At 49.6% G+C, this 10,703-nt stretch overlaps 1 long non-coding RNA gene across 1 annotated transcript; it reads left to right on the top strand.

The window, feature by feature from the left end:
• Positions 1 to 591: 591 nt before the first annotated feature.
• LOC124108739 (uncharacterized) lies at positions 592 to 8,058 on the top strand. Its single transcript, XR_006856756.2, has 4 exons — positions 592 to 737; positions 4,745 to 4,843; positions 5,146 to 5,296; positions 7,979 to 8,058. It is a non-coding gene; the product is annotated as an uncharacterized LOC124108739 (long non-coding RNA).
• The last annotated feature ends 2,645 nt before the right edge of the window (positions 8,059 to 10,703 follow it).

Raw genomic sequence — 10,703 nt, 5'->3', positions numbered from 1 at the left:
TCTTAACTCCACTACCAACCTGCTCTCCTACGTCCCCCACGTTGGTCCACAGGGCCTCTTTCTGTTCCTCACACTCCAGATCCAGTCTGGATATGTCCCCGTGACTCCACCTTCCAAACGTATCCAGAGTCCAGTGACTTCTGCCACCATCTGGGTGTGTGACCCACCAACTCTTGCCTGGACCAACACAGTGCCTTCAAGCTGGCCTCTCCTCATTTTCCACACACTAAAGCAAGAGTGACTTTTTGATATTTGATCCTATCACTCTTTGGCTTAAAATCCTCCCCTGACTTCCCATGACATGCCTGCCTGTCCTTCCTTATCTTCTACTCTCTACCTGGGGCAGTGAGTGTTCCCACCTTGAGGGCCTATTTCCATCGGCCTGACACTACATTGCCTCCCCAGGGCCTTTGCTCCTGTGGTCCTCTGCTTGGGGCACACTCCATCTTGTCCAGCAGCTCCTTGGCGGGTGTGTGTGTGTGTGTGTGTATGTGTGTGTCCAGACCACCCTGCTATGGCCCTCCCCCACCATTCTCTAACCCCCTACCCTGCTTTATTTTTCCTTTTAGGTCTTATCACTATTGACATTGTTTATCTGAGAAAATGGTTATTTCTTCATTGCTTTGGAAGGATAATTTCACCAGATACAGAATTCTAGATTGCTGGAGTTTCTTATTTCAAACACTTCAAATGTTCACTCTCATCTTCTCTGCGTGGCATCCGAAGTGAAGGCCGAGGTATTTTTTTTTTCCTTCTTGTTCCTCTGTAGGTAAAGTGTCCCCTCTCTGTTCTGGCTTCTTTCAAGATTTGTTCTTTGTCTCCATTTTCTGCAGTTTAAATGTGATATGCCTAAGTATTTGGGATTCATCCTGCTTGGTGTACTTTGTTGACATTCTATATTCATTTGTTTATTTGTCTACTGACTATTTCCCGCATGAGAAGATATATTCACGAGGACGCGAATGCACTTTATCTAGTTCCCACTGTCAGGAACAGCCTTGGAAGTAGTAGCATTCAATAAATATTTGCTGAAGGATGAATGAATGATCAAATAGAGAGCTGCTGAATGGTAAATTTATATAAGAAAGAAATCTTGTACAATGTAATTCATACGGTAAATTATTTCGTGTTTCATTTTCTGTATTTGAAGTTATTTGATCTATTTTTATATGTCAGTATAAAGTTGTCAGCTGGACTTGGTTGGAATAATATTAGCAGCAATGACTAACCACTTACTGAGTAATTACTACAGCTACTCACTGTTTGATGGGTTTCACATGTGTTAACTCATTTACTCCTAAAACAAAAACAAAACAAAACAACAACAAATCCCAACTCTTTGAAGCAAATACAATCATTGCCCTTATTTTAGAGATGAGAAAACTGAGGCCCAGAGAAGATAAGTTACTTGTTCAGAGTCACAAAGATACCAAGAGGTAGAGCTAGAATCTGAATCCGTGAATTGAAGTCTCCGGCGCCATGAGCTTAATCTCTGATTACTGCCTTGATTTACCTTTCAGTTGAGGTGTAAACAAAGTGTACTAACCCCAAGTGCACAGCTCAAGAAACTTGGAGTGTATTACCCCTTCCAGGCCTGCCCTAGAACCTGACCTGCGTGCCCCAGGCCTCTGGGTCTTTTTCAGTTTCCTGAAAAAAAGCCCTTGATCTGGGTAGCTTTTATTTTATTCTCTCTCTTTTTAAAAGTGCTAAAGTATCTTTTTTTTTTCCTGTTCTTTAATGCTTTTGCTTGAGCAAATGAAAAACAAAATTAAATAAAGTTTTATGGTCTGTTAATACCAAATTTGAAAAGCAACAAGTTAGAGCCCCTACCCTGACCCTGCTTGGCTCTGAGGGGCCTTCCTGAGTCTCCTACATGGAGAGAGAGGTGGAATATTTGGAAACAATCCTGTGTGCTTATCACGGCACTTCCTGTGACGGGTATTTAACATACCTGCTGATTGATATTGGGAAGGACCATCTTTGATGTTATCCTTTTTTTTTAAAGTTTCTTTTTAAAGATGTTTATTTTTTTTAAATGCTAATATAAAAAAAATCAAGAGCTTTGTAATGTTTTGAACAACCAATAAAAAAAAAATGCTAATATACTTTTGGTCAGTGGTTGATCCTCTGCAGTAGATGGTGCATCCTGCCCTTAAGAGGTTCCTGGACTCTGGCTTTCTCTGCTGATTGCTGCAGGCTGTGCACAGCTGTCCAGCACCTTCTGGGGCCTGAGACTGGCTTTTCACTGCCCCCACTTAGAGGGGAGAGAAATCCACAGAACTTTCTTTGCTTTTGAAAGCCCAGAGTGTTCTATAAGCTTGGCCATTCCATCCCAGCCTCCCCAAACACACATACACACACTCACACTCTTCCTCATGGAGAACTGGGAGGGGCCACTAATAGTTGGAACAGAAGCATCTTAAATTCCAGTCTGAGGACCCTTCCCCACCTCCTGCCACTTGCCTCCAAGCTTCCTCCCCAATTTCTCTTCAGAATGTGCAGAACCAAGGCATGGATTAATATGGATAAGTGCAGCAGAGAAGAAGGCAGGAGGGGAATGAGGGGGAGTAGGTAGAGTACAGACACAGGGTAAGGACCTGGGGCGGGGGCAGAGCTGGCTGGGGAAGACACCAATCTTTCCCCAGTTAAAGCTTTGAGGAGTCCCTCAAAGGCACCTGGCCTGGTAAAGGTAGGGTAGCCTGACTCTGATCCAGAGGGTGCTGAGGAGCAAATTTGTATAATTTGGGGAAGGAATATCAAGGGGGTCCTGTGACTCTTTGACAGTGCCGCCCTTTCACCTGTACCCACTCCATGTAGCCAAGCTGACCCCCAACTCCAAGGTTCTTCAGCCTCCTGGGGAGAGGCCAGGAGGGCTGGCGCTGGGTGGAGACGGAGGGGCCAGCCCTGCATGGCCATCATTCCTTTCTGATCTCCAGCCATCTCCCCTGCTCCAGTCCTGTCTAGCGCCAACTTGGAACTTCACAAACAGACTCCAGGATCTCCAGCCTCCCTGTTCCCCTGGTGTCAGCAGCAATTTCCTGGCAGGCCTGGTGACAGGAGCCTGAGCCTGCCCAGGGGAAACCCAATGCCCTGGTGTCAACAGTGAGTGTCCCTTGGTGTCTGGGGAATGGGGCTGAGACTGTGCAGAGCTGAGCAGCCTGAGGGGGTGGGAAGACTGCCACCATCCTCCTCCATCGCTCCCCAGTTCCTTCCACACCCAGTTGAGGCTGCTGGGCCTACTCTTCCTATATATACCCAAGAACCTTAGCAAATACCTCTTTTCCACTTTGTAACTGGACTGAGGCTGGACAAAGTCACCTGCACCTGGGGACAGTGCCTGGGGAGCAGTGGCCTGCTCTGGAACAGGCAAACCCCATCCCGCTACCTATGGTGTGAGGATGCTGCACTGGGGAGGGGCAGAAGGGCCTCTTACACTTCCTTCCCTCCCTTCCCACCTGGCTCCAACATTCAGACAAACATCTTCACCACAGGCCCCATTGATGGCTGACTGCCATCCCTCTGCCTCTGGTTTTTCTTGCTGCTGGGTTTGGGCTGGGTGCTTACCTTCTCAGTTGGCCAGAATGCTCCCTGCGGGTCTCCTCTTTTGTCCATAAGCCTCCGGGGTTGGCAGGGCCTCACCTGTGGTCTGCCACAACTTCGTTCCTGTTGCATTAGAATATGCCTCTGCATCCATCGCCAGCTGTGCTAACTGCTGGATACAGTCTCTGCTCTCGGAGGTCCTCAGTGTGGTGGGGAGTCAGTCTGGAGAACATACGCAATAGACTAGTATGGAGGCCATGATGGAGAAAAAGCAGACCTTGAGGTCATCCATTGACCCTGTAAAAAAATGGTCCCAAAGCTTGGGAGATTTGTCAATAGTACAAATAAGCGTGTACAAAACTAAATATAGGGGGCAGGAAAGATGGTGGGATGAGATGGACATCATTACCTTAGGTACATGTGTGACCGCGCATGTGGTGTGACATTGTGTACAATCAGAGAAATGAAAAGTTGTGCTGTAATTGTGTACAATGAATCAAAATGCATTCTGCTGTCATATATACCTAATTAGAATGAATGAGTAAATAAATAAACCAAATATACTACTTGTTTAATTGCCTCTTAACAGGCTTGGGCACAGCAGATAAATATGAATACATATAGTGTAAATTTAAAAGTTGTAGCACTAACATAATCACCATTTTCCTGGATAATGCATGTGTCTCCTACCCTTGGCACCGAGCAGGGGCTGGGTCCAGGTTTGCTGTATTGAATCAGATTGACTCACAGGGGTGAGATGACTCAAGATTGGAGGAGACATTCTGAGAAACAAGACTGGTCCCCGCCTGGAGGGGTTGTGAGATGTATCTGGAGGCTTAGGACTATGGGCAAATGCCTGTTTATTGGTTCCAGCCTATGTCCTGGTTAACATCCAGGTTGGCTGTTTTCACATGGCAGGTGGACCCTTTGCTCGGGCTGGGATTGTGGCTCAGGGGTAGAGCGCTCGCCTAGCACGGGCGGGACCCTAGTTCGATCCTCAGCACCACATAAAAATAAAGGCATTATGTTAAAAAAAAAAGTTTAAAAAAAGGAAGAAAAAGAAGTCTTTGGCCTGGGGCAGAGCTATGTGCTGGTGCTAGAGCCTGGTTTCTTTTCCTGCGCAGGCGCCCTTCCTCAGCTGTGGATTGCTGCTGCTGGGACTCATCCCAGGGGTTGCTGCTAATCCTGTCTCCTCCTCTTGCAGAAGAGGAAACTGAAGCTGAGCAATGTGCTCAGGCCTGCCCAGTCATGAGGTTCTTGACCCCAACTCTCCCAGTACAAGTCTCTGCTGACCCCAACTATAGTAAGTCCTGTGACAAGTATTTATTAAGTAATTGTAGCATGTGAAACTCTGGACTATGTCTCGGTCCAGGTAAGAATGTCCCTACGTAAAATAACATAGCTATTTCCAAACTTGTGGATTTTATGAACCAATTAACAATTTTAATTGAAGGATGGGCCTAGGTTTGGCAATTTTTATTATGCCAAGGATAGACTTCCTAGTTGGTACTCCTTCCTTCATCATGTTTTACAATGAAGAAGAACAGTTTAAATCGGAAAAGGAATGATGAAGAATTCACTGCTTATTTTTCTCCTTCACCTCAGATGGGCAAAAGCATCCTTATGGACCAGAACCCTTCCTTGGAATCAGAAGACTCAGATCTGCCCCAAGAAGCACCCCTCGTGCTCTGATCTTAGGTGACGACAGGGCTGGCCCAACCCTTAGCCATCGTCCAGCAGCCCACTTCAGGAAAAGGTGGGCCTGAGTGTTGGAATGGGGGGCTGATCCAGGCCCTTCTCCTGGTGCCTGGCAGGGGCAACGGGGCTCTGTCCTCAGGTTTTTGACCTTGAGGACGCTTAGACTCTTGTGCACTAACCTGGGGCACTGGCCAGTTTCCTTGAGCCTTGGACTCTCTTCTCACTGGCCGTGTGACCTTGAACCAGTCCCTGAACCTCTCTGGGCCCTTTCTTTGACTCTCTGGGCTGTAAGGATAGACATTCATGTAGCAAGCACACAGATGTGCGGTCATATGGGCTTCTTTTTAAGAACTTGCTACATATCTCTCAGGATCCCCAGATACCCAGCTTCTATCCCATCACTCTGTGTTACAGAGCAGGAGACCAAGGCCTTCGAGAGAGGATGTGGCACCAAGGTCGTATGGCAACCTGGAAGAGTGTGACACCAGGGGCCAGATTCCTGGCTCCCCCTCCAGAACCCGCCTCCCATACTCTGTAGCCTCCAGGTCTTCACCCAACCAGAGAGCTGTCCAGGGATGTCATCATTCTCCCAGCCTCCTACACCGCCAGGCCTTTGTTCCCTCAAGTGACCTCCGCCACAGTCTGTAGGTTTGACTTTTCGGTCGCACCTTTCCCCTCAGGTGGTGGCATATCGAGGCAGGAAGCCCACTCCAGGCACGATTGCCCAGGCTCTGTGTCTGCCCTGGCATATGGAGTCTTCTTCCCACTGGTGGTAGAGACCATTCTTGACCCTCCCTCCTGGCCTTCCTACCCTCTCATTCCAAAGACCAGGAGGAAGCCCCTTCTCTGGAAAAATCACTCCTTGTTGGCTCTTCTAGGCTCCGAGCGGCTCCCTCGGCTTCCCATTGTCACCTCCCCTCCTGCGTCACTCCAGGACAGGGATTGTGAGCAGCCCTGGTCCCTCTCCCTCTCAAACCTGTCTCATTTCCCCTCCTTCCCATCCTTTTCATCCTCCCTCTCCCTTCCCCTGGGCCCCAGGTCCTCTGCTGGGTCTTATCTGCCCCAGGATCTGACCTGCAGATGCACTCGCTGCTCTGCGTGCTCCTGACCCTGGGATGGCATCACCGCCCAGCCTGCCTGCCCTGGGGCCAGCTCCGGCCTGTTCTCCTTCCCTTTAAAAGCCCCCATGTCTTGAAGCTGATTAAAACAAACACAGCTCATATTTTTGTTCTTAATCCAATTCTGCGCTGGGCAAGGGTCGAGGAGGGAGGATAGAATGACAGAAGCACATTCCTCGCCACGCCAGGGGGAAAGCCAGAACCAGGTACCCACCAGGAAGTCCCCAGCCACTGGGAGGCCATGGTCCAAGTGGGGTGCTGGCAGGGGATGAGGCTGGGCCCCTCCCTGGATAGGACCCAGCAACCACTCCCAGGAGGGTGAGGGGAGAGGGGGTCAGTAGTTTTCCAGGCCCTTCCTGGGGGCAGCCAGCTGGGGGTGGGGCTCCCAATAGAGGCCTTTATTCTCTCTAGTCTGGAAATGTGACAGGACCTCTTGTCTCAGTCAAGCCCTTCCCATGACATCCCCCCTCAACACTTGACCTTGGAGCTCCTCAGGACACATAGCTCCAGAGTCGTGCAGTGGTGCCTTCTCACCCCAGAGGCAAGGCCCACAGGCCGCTCTGAACCAGAGCCTATGCTTCTGCCCCCCTGGGCTTCCCCGTGAAGGGAATGCCTGCAGCAGGGTGTGGAGGAGTAGCGAAGTCCCTCCATGGTGCCCGAGCTCTGGGGCCCAGTGAGTCTGAGTCTTGTTCTGCCATTTTCTAGTTGTGTGGCAGTGGGCAAATTTTGTAATCTCTTTACACCTCAGTTTCATTGTCTGTAAAATGGGGACAAAAGTAGAACCTATCTCATAGGACTGCTGAAAAGATATGTGTGCGGGAACACATCTGGCACTATACTGTATATTACACTCTGTGCATCATCGTTATATGGCATATATCATATTATGTTCTGGCACTATAATCTATATCGATATTAGAGGGAGTCTTGGTTATCATTGTTATTTTTTTATTACCAGGGATTGAAACAAGGAGTGCTTAACCACTGAGCCATATACCAGCCCCTTTTTATTTTGAAACAGGGTCTCACTGGGTTGTGTGCCACTGTGTCTGGCTCATTATTATTTTTGGAGGCAGACAGAGGTAATCCAGGGTTCATCTTTTAATGGCTGAGTGGTTGTAAGTAAACCATGCGTGGTCCCTGAGACTCAGTTTTTGCACTTGTGAAATGGGAACAAATTCAGCCTCAGAGAACCGTTGTGGGGCTTAACTAACAAACGTGAAAGTGTCTAGCGCTGGGTGTGACGTGTGTTCCCTGAGTCTTGAAATAGTGTGATTCCTCTGTTAAAAGAGATCTTAAGGGACAACCTTGTCTGAGAGAGGAGGGAAGAGAGATCAAATAAAAAGAGGGAGAAGAGAGAAAGAAAAGGTGACATGCTCCAGAATGGTCTCTGCAGGGGTTCAGAGAAGGAGAATAGGAATGAGATTGAAGAATATGAAAAGGGAAGAATGTGGAGAAAGGAAAACTGCCAAGAGGAGGAGCTGAAGGACCCACTGCTGCTAGAAAAGGGATGACAGAGAGCTAGAGAAGAGTCAGGAGGGGGTCGGTGGCCTTGGCTTGTGCCTCTCCTGAGTCTGTGGCAGGACTTGTCCTGGCCTCAACCACTCCTCCCCCATTTGCAGGAACAGGACCCCTCACCCCTGAATTTACAGACACAATCTCTGCAAGAGGTCTCTGGACCAGCTAGGATCTTCGGAACAGGTGGGTGAAAATCCTCTGGGATGCAGGTTCATGTAGATTCTTAGTCCTTCATGGCTAAAGAAGATCCTCAAGAGACGTTATTTGAATTCTAGTAGTGACAGCTGGCCTGCCCGACCACCTCTAGAGTGGTCCAAGGACCTCTCAGGTCAGGGCCCTCACTGCTTATACAGAGGTATTCACTGGGTCCCTTTCCAGACCCATCTCCAGCTATGGTGGCTGCAGATCAGTCGACTGCTAAGCAACAGTTTGGTGGAGTACCTATTTTGTGCTCCATCTGAAGGACAGGATGAGTCAGAGAGTGACCCTTGCAGCTTCCTGGGCCTTGGGAGTTGAGTGGTTCCCCGCTGCCCCCCGCCCCTCCATCCATGTTTGCTCATCACTGCCTCCCAGGTTCAAGGAAACTCTTATCCTCCTCCTGTACCCCATGGTCATGTGGCTTGGGCTGGGACTATTCCCCAGAGCACAGCTCCAAACTAAGATGTATCTTAGGTCAGGGAAGGGGGACTGGAAATGGCCCGTAAAAATCTTGGGCTCCCTGTAAACACAGAGCGCGGGTCTTTGAAAGCCCAAAGCACTTTTATGTGCTAGTTAAAGGGCCTTCCTGTTGTGTTGCCCAGATTTATGGGGAGATGGGTGGGGGATGGGGGTAGTGAGGTAACCTCTACCTTCTGACGCTCTGGGTTTCAGAGAAGGGGGGAAGGGAGGGCCGAGCAGCTTCTTGGCTATCACCCTCCACTACCAAGTAAGGACTTTAGGCTCATCCTTGATGCTCTGAGATCCTGAACCAGCCCCCCAGGGCAATGTTGCAGGCCAAGGCAGCAAGTAGAGTCCAGGCCGGCAGCATCCCCATCCAGGGAGAAGAGTCCCTGAGGCAGAATCAGCACTCTTGAGGCAGAGGCTAGGCTGGCCCTGTGGATCTGAAGTACGCAGAAGTAGGACAGTGTGAATTCTTAATACTGAACAATTTGTGGGACAGATTGTTCCAAGGTCAGCCTTGCCCATGCCCTGTGTCTGACAACAGCATCAAGGGATCCTGGGGAGCATCTGCCCCTCTTCATCATGAATAGGAGACCATCAGCAGCCTGCTTCCCCTGACAGCCTGTAGGAGTATGATGTCTATGATTTTTTTGGGGGGGCGGGTACTGATGATTAAATCCAGGAGCACTCTGCCGCTGAGCTACATCACCAGTCTTTTTTATTTTTTAATTTTGAGACAGGGTCTATTAAGTTGCCAGGCTAGCCTTGAACTTGCGATCCTCCTGCCTCAGACTTCACAGGGATTACAGGTGTGCAACACTGCACCCAGCAATGTCCATGAACTTAAACTTTGAAAGCCCACAAAAACAAAGTGTTCCTTGCTCTGGGAACAATGAGCTGTTCAATTTGCTTTTCTGTCTGGGGGAGATGGGCTCAGCAAGCCAGAGCGGAGAAGCCCTTCGCTGACTGCGGAATGGGGAGGAGGAAGCTGCCTGTCCTTGCTCATCCATGGCACCCTGTGCTCTTTCCCCTAAGGGCCTGTTGCAGCATCTTCTCAACACCACATGGCTTCTTCTTCCCCATTGTGAACTGGGTCCCTGTGGAATAGAACTAAAGGAGAGACCAGCATTCACTGGCCACCCTGGAGCCAGGCTCTATGCTGGTGACTGCATACCAAGTCCCCTTCCATCCTCTTGCCCTATATGGGAGACACTAATCTCCTCTCATGGCTGTAATTCAGGATTTGTCAACTCTTCCCCCTCATCCTTCCCTTTTGAGAATTAATGTGTGTCTTTTCTCAGCTTTCCAGCTTATAAATAAGGAAGGCGAGGCTCGTGGAAGTTTGGTAATTGGGGGGATGCTTCAGCTAGGTAGTGCCCAGCCCAGGGCGCTTTCCCTGTCCCTTCAGTTAATCTTCCCATTCTCCTGGTCTCCTTGTTCCATGATGCTGGGACATGGAGAAAAGCCCTGCTCCTTGGCTGGTGTCACAGGTATCTCAATAGGATTTTCATCTCAGGCCTGTCTTGTCTCTGTCAAACAGCCTTGTCCTTTGGCCACTTGCTCTTGCTGCCCTCTTCTGCACTTTCCCCATCCTCTCTCCATCCCGCCTGGGAAGCAGCAACCAGAGCCACGCACTAGGGCTCTGTATCCAGGCAGGAGGATTTCTACATTGACCTCACTATGACCCCCATTTCTGGCCTGCTGGCCCGAGGTGCCCATGTGGCCTCAGGCCTCTGGCATTCTTCCCTGATGCTGCTAGTCATCCCTCTGCTCCTCTGTGACCCTATTGAGTTTCCCCAGGTCCGGCCAACCAAACACTGCCATATGGGGGAGAGTTACATTTCCTGTATATGTGTCAAAATATCTGAACGGATGTGAAATAGATCAGACATGTATAAAAATAAACTTTTACAGGGTGACTGACTGTTCCCCTCCAGGGGGAACCAGTGATTCACTCTTCATCTGGGGCCCAGAAACTTGGCTGGGGACTTGGGGACCACTCCCCACACGTGGCTCCCCAAGGCCATCCTGCTTTACTTCCTTGGGCTTGGGGCCAGCATCTCTCCTGGACGACATTGTCCCCAGGCATCCATGGGTGTGGAAACTCCTCCCCAGTAGGCCAGCAATTAGCAAGACACCTTTCTGGGCCCTAGTCTCCTGCTCTTTCAG

Source organism: Marmota monax, unplaced genomic scaffold (genome assembly GCF_021218885.2).
Source record: "Marmota monax isolate L192 unplaced genomic scaffold, Marmota_monax_Labrador192_F-V1.1 WCK01_AAM20220418_F8-fsc00181, whole genome shotgun sequence".
NCBI classification, from domain to species: domain Eukaryota; kingdom Metazoa; phylum Chordata; class Mammalia; order Rodentia; family Sciuridae; genus Marmota; species Marmota monax.
Note: the sequence above shows the minus strand (reverse complement) of the source record. Positions and strands in the feature narration are given on the sequence as shown.